Raw genomic sequence first — 6,626 nt, 5'->3', positions numbered from 1 at the left:
ACATGCACACACAGCGCCGCGTATAATGCAACGACATACACACCGGCGACGCACAGACACACACGGCACAGCGCGCGCACACACACACGTTACACACATACAGGAGCACTTCCAAAACACAGACAAACGCCCAAACATACGCACACGTGTACACACACACACACACACCACACACCACCACACACACACACACACAACACACACACACACCACACATCCCACACACACACACCACACCACACACACACAGCACACCACACACACACACACACACAACACACTACACACACGTGTATTTACAAGTAAATATTATATTAAAAAGCGGTTATTAAATGTCATAATAATATTATACTACTTCATACATAATTTTAATTTCTACTGATCGCCTGAACTATAAACTAGAAACAATCATCACACATCGTTCTCAGATGAGAGCTGTTCTTACACACATCGGTTGATATCATGCAAGTTATTTAAATTAGCAGCCGGGGACCTTTGTTAGAAACTAAATTGCTTCTTAACATTAACACCATTAGAACAACATCGTAAGTCGAGATTTAAATCCTACAATTTCTCCTAACTTTACGAAGCTAATTCCGTCACAGCTTTTACGAAAAAGGGTTAGACTAAAGTTAAGACCATTTTTGTTTGACAATGGGGCCTCGGCTGCTTTGCTAATCACTCACTATTTACAAGGATGATAGTCTTGCATAAGGTGGGTAATACAATTGGACATGTTCGTTCTTTCTTACATTACCTCGTAACGTTTCTGGAGTGCGCTTCATGAATTGCGTGGTCGTGATTCAGGCGTTTGTATCGTAAAAGTTGCTGTAAAATAATTACCAGTAATTATTAACCACTCTGACCTCATATTCTATAACTGCCTTGGATCGCTGTTTTTATTTAGAGTGATACTTATACAATTTATATTGTTTTGGCGCACGATATTAATGCATCTTTCATATTCTAATTATAACGTGACAACATTTCAAACATCATGTAAACGCGTATTAAACCCTTGCAGTTATTACATTCGTCATATTAAAACTACTATTCGCCTAACTTACATATATTCTTATTTGGTTAGTTGGATTGTGAAATTGAGCGGTAATCGCCCAACAGTAATATTTGCGTCAGATTTTACTGTAACGCTGTTTATGGTTCTGCCTTTTACGTGTGTAACCTCACCACCCATACAGGCACCGTGAGACAGATAAGTTCATAGACCGGTTGTCAGAAACCATACTTAAATAACCCATCGGGGACTCTGAAATGCCATATCTATTGTGCGCCGCCATCACTTTAATGTTACGCCATTTTTAGAGTTATGCGGCCCGTAGGTAAGAGTGCTTCCAGTTAAACAATTGGACCTCCAGATGAATGCCAGTGAAATATTAGAATGAATGTACGTAAAACGCCATATGTACTCACCAGTTCTTTTTTAGACCCTGTATTCCAATAAACCATGAAAGTGCATAGCGTCTTGGCACTCTCCAACACTCATAAACAGTAGATTTATTCATGTACATTCCAACGCTATATAAATACAATTATAGCCGTGCCTTCGCGCCTTGTGCGTGCTGGTAATATCGATGATATGGTGTCGACAAATTCAAACAGACACTTTTGCTGCCTGATGTTCAAACAATCATGAACATTTCAGACTAATTTCAGCTAAGCTATTATAGTGAAACCTCTATATAGATGAAGTTGTAAATATCCATACAGTGGTAAGATAGTAAATCGTGTTAATCGTAATTCTGCTTTCTAACACTATAAACATATTACTTCATTAATCTAGCCATAGCACTGTGATTAATGATAAAACCTAGGCGTAGCATAGTATTACGCAATTCTATAAGGGAACGGGTGGCGTTCGAAACTGAGACACACTTGTAAGCTAGGTTCTTTTATAAGCTAGCATTGACGTCATGCATTTATAAACATATTTCGTGATGATATAACCAGATGTATTATTATGTGCTAGTATTAGTATTTGTACCGTTGTCGTTGGTGCTGGCATGTCTACGCGCGACGCGCGCGCGCGGCGCTGCGCGCGCGTGTGTGTTGTGCTGTGTGTGATAGTGTGTGCCGTGTGTGCGTGTCGAGTCGTGCTGCGCGCGCGCGAGTGTGCGTGAGCGCGTATCTACTCTGCTGTTACGTGCTTTGGAGTACCCAGTATATGGATGCTAACCTTAGTGTGCGTTGGTGTGTGATATGGCCGTTCGTGTGTCTGTTGCGTGTCGTGCGCGTCGTGTGCGTGATTCGGTGTGTGGACGTTGCGTGTTGTGTGTGTGTGTGTGTGTGTGTGTGGTGTGGTGTGTGTGTGTGTGTGCAGCAGCAGCATGTGGGATGTTGATAAAGCTAATTATGGAGCACGCCATGTCCCAAACCACCCGCGAGCCCCCAAATATTGACTACAATAAGGCATTTCGTGAGGCATTCCACGAAGATCACACTAACTCAGACGTTCTGTGTGATTTATCCTTTTTTGATCTTCTCAAGGAAATTAGACGATGGAAACATCGAAAATTTCGTAAATACTAAGAACGCTTGCCCCAGCAGTGAAGCCATCGCCTCCACCCAGCACCTGCAATGATACACGAAATACCTGACAGTAACTGCTACTAGAAACGCGGCGCCACTACGTCAGCAGAATCAGTAAGCGTAGATAATGGTTTTCATAGTAAGTAATCTAGTAATAGCAGTAAGCAATTATTGAGCCAGATTTCTTCTTCATTTGATTATATATTTATAATTGATTATGCATTTATATTTGATTTCACGATTTGATATATGGCTTTTTAATGCTCACGTCTTTTTTGATGAGCGTAGGCAACGATTTTTGTTGGCGAATGCATCATTGCTTTCGTGTAATATTTACTACCAGCTAGTCGCAATACTTGTAGGACAATGCTGTTAGAGATCTTGGAGAATCAGGTCACTTACTGACATAATTCTTCTATAACTGTACGCAAAGTTGAGGTTGGCGACAATGATGAACATTGTCTCGTAGAGGATCATTATCCAAGTGCATTTTTCCTGAGCGAGAGAAATGAATAGTTGATTCTGCTGGCCATACCACGCGCACGCACGCATGTTAAGCACACACAAAACACATATGCCCCAAAACGGGCCCCCCCACCACGCGCACGCACACAATCGCGCCGCCGCACCGCACACATAACCCGCACACACTCCCATACAACACGGGTGCACGTGCGCCACCATACATACAGACATGCCCCGCACGGCACGCCCACACACCTTCACGCACGCCACACACCGCACGCAACGTGCCACAAGCGGAGTAAGCATATTATTTTTATTCGCGTTCATGATATATTCAGAAGCGTGAATCTTATCAATTCATCCTCACTGTGTTCTTTCGAATAGATCTCAAACGCCGTACGTACTGAGCTAACATGTGTCAATTATTATTATTATTGTTATTATTATTATTATCATCATGATTCATTATTGTTATTGACTATTATTATTCTTTATTATCTATTACGTTGCGCATTGCTTTGCTAACTCTCAGCGGACTTAGCTCAACAGAAGTACAGAAACGCCTATAAGTGCTTCTCAATTCTCTTCTTTCTAGCGCCAGAATTAAATTTACGCCCTCTAAAATACTCTATTCGAACGAAGACAAACAAACAAAACCATAACGTCATCGAAATGACCCGACGACTACCGGAGCAGTCGTGACTTCTTCCGCTGTAAGAAGCGCGAATCGATTGAAGTATTCCGCCCTGCAATTTCGACCAGAGTGTTGGCTGCCGGCGTAGTACGCATGCGCAGATATACTCTCTATAAATTGGGTCTCGCTTAAAACCGGCAACGCACCTAGGGCTGCAATCCGAGTAGAGGTTGATATTTCCAAAATCGAGCTGGCAGAAACGTACGAATAATTAAGAATATGGTATAGTACGAATAACAATGGTACGCCCGCTTTATCGGACTTCGGATAAACGCGACACCTCACTTAATGATACCTCAGCGTGATCTATATGTACATACCCATGTAACCATAGCGGTATCTGAAACCTTACTGAGTTGCGTGTAAAAAAATATTTTATACGCCCACAAACGCAACCCAAATCAACAATTTTGTGCAATTTCTAACCTATTCAACCTATGGGTTGCTGTGGGTTGCGTGTGGGTGGGTCTGGGTTGGCCGTGTGGCACGTTGCGTGTGGGATTGCCGAACTAAACTTATGATTCCCAATATCTTGCGGATCACCTAGCGTCACGAAGTTGCGTGCGAGTTGCCGCTTTGAGTTGCGTCAACAAAGCTTACAAGTTCGTTGAACGTCTGCGTGGCTATAGCTGCGTGCCCTAGTGCGATATTGGTCACGTTGGTAAAAACCTGTATTAATAACCTATTAATAATGTATTAATATCCGTATATCATTGGTGATGCGAGGACCAACTCTCCGTAGCAGCTCATCGTAGATCTCGGGGGGCATCCTCATGAAGTTCTTGAATGCACCTTGGTCCTCGTCCTGGAGCTCCACCAGACGCTGGTCGTAGAGACCAAAGTGAACGCGCCTGCTAATCCATGGTCTAACCCACACTCTTCTTCTTCGCCCCCTTTTGTTTATTCTATTCTGTATGTGTTGGAGTGCTAAATTGATCAGATTAAACTGATGTCCAATAACAACAAGAGGTATAGCTCTATGTTGTCACCTCGGAGGTCCACCAATAACTGACACCGATCTAGAAAATGCCCACTATTTATACCATTTCTCATCACGCATGTAGTACGCAACTAACACGCAACTCACACGCAACTAATAAGTTGGATACGCATGGCATAGGTTGGAGATACGCTGGGGATACGCATAATAGGCTGGGGTACGCTACACACGCAACAGGATCGCAACAGGCACGCAACACGATCGCAGCATGATCGCAACAGGTACGCAACACATTCGCAACATGTACGCTACCAAAACCTGGCCAGATACCTCAAATTTGGACCTGATATTAAAGGCGCCGTCACACCATAGCGTATGCTGAAACCTATGAGTTGCGTGTAAAAAATATTTTTATACGCACCAAACGCAACCCAAATCAACAATTCAACCTATTCAACATATGGGTTACGTGTGAGTTGCGTGTGGGTTGCGTGTGGGTTGCGTGTGGGTTGCGTGTGGGTTGCGTGTGGGTTGCGAACTAAACTTACGAGTTGCGTTTGAGTTGCGTTCAAAACTTACAAGTTGCGTTGGACCTGCGTGCTAGTTGCGAATATCGGTCACGTGGTAAAAACCTGTATAACTCTGTTAAAGGCCTCTACCCGAGCCAGGTCCAGGTCCAGGTCCAGGTCTCCCAGGTCTCCAACTCCTCCTCGTAGAGAACCATTGACCCGTGACTCCTCCAATTCATCACATCATTCAAATAATGCAGCAGTCATTTCTTCTGATGAACATGGCTCTGGTTCTCTACCCAAATCCAAGAAGAAGAATGTGGCCAACCCTAGCAAGGCCAGGAAAATCAAAGAATGTGCTACCATCAGCGAGGCCAGAGAGATTCTGATGGTTGAGTGGCTGAGGGAGAACCCAATGATGTGGAATCCCAAACTCAACGCCTACAAAGACACTGGCAAGAGGCTGAAGAGGTGGGAAGATCAGGCCCAGGTGCTGGACCCCTCATACGATGAGATCAAAGGTGGCGCCCACTTGCAACGATGGTTCCGGTCCTTGCGTGACATCCATGTGAAGCTTGGAGCACCAAGCCAGGGCCAGGAGCACCACAGAGTAGAACCCCTTGTAGTTGTAATACATGGATCCACTGTTGGGGGGACACCTACATGCCACGTGCTTCCCATCTGGGCCCCCACATGTATTGGGAAAGTTCCACCTCTTCATGAAGTTGTCTGATATGGCACGCCATCCCTTCAGGAGTGGTGGGGCAGGTCATCACCTCCTCCATGTACTCATCAATGATGGCTTGGCAGACCTCACGGACCACGACTGAGATGGTGTTGGGTGGTACTCTCCATCCGTACTGCATGTCGGAGTACTTGGTACCCGAGGCCAGGTGCCGCAAAGTGACTGCCAGCTTCAGGCCAGGGTCCAGGGGGGCAACCTGTACTTGGTGTTTTGCTTTCGTGATGCGAGCGACAACTTCTCCGTAGCAGCTCATCGTACATTTCGGGGGGCATCCTCATGAAGTTCTTGAATGCACCTTGGTCCTCGTTCCGGAGCTCCACCATAAGCTGGTCGTAGAGACCAAGTGAAGGCGCCTGGCTAACCGATGGTCTAACCACATCTTCTTCTTCTTCTTCTTCTTCTTCTTCTTCTTCTTTCTTCTTCTCCCCCTTCTGTTTATTCTATTCTGTATGTGTTGGAGCTGCTTAAACTTGACCAGATTAAACTGATGTCAATAAACAGCAAGAGGGTAGCTCATTCTGTCACTCGGAGTCCACCAATCAAATCTGACACCGATCTAGAAAAGGCCACTATTTATGCATTTCTCAACACGCAGTAGCTACGCAACTAACACGCAACTAGTACGCCCAACCCTTGGTTTCGAAATTGTTGAAGGAGGTAATCCTTTTTTGACTTTGTGGTCTGGTAGGACGAACTTCCAATTATTAAACCTGCTCATTTCATACC

The sequence above is a fragment of the Priapulus caudatus genome, unplaced genomic scaffold (genome assembly GCF_000485595.1).
Source record: "Priapulus caudatus unplaced genomic scaffold, Priapulus_caudatus-5.0.1 Scaffold138, whole genome shotgun sequence".
Lineage (NCBI taxonomy): Eukaryota > Metazoa > Priapulida > Priapulimorpha > Priapulimorphida > Priapulidae > Priapulus > Priapulus caudatus.
Note: the sequence above shows the minus strand (reverse complement) of the source record.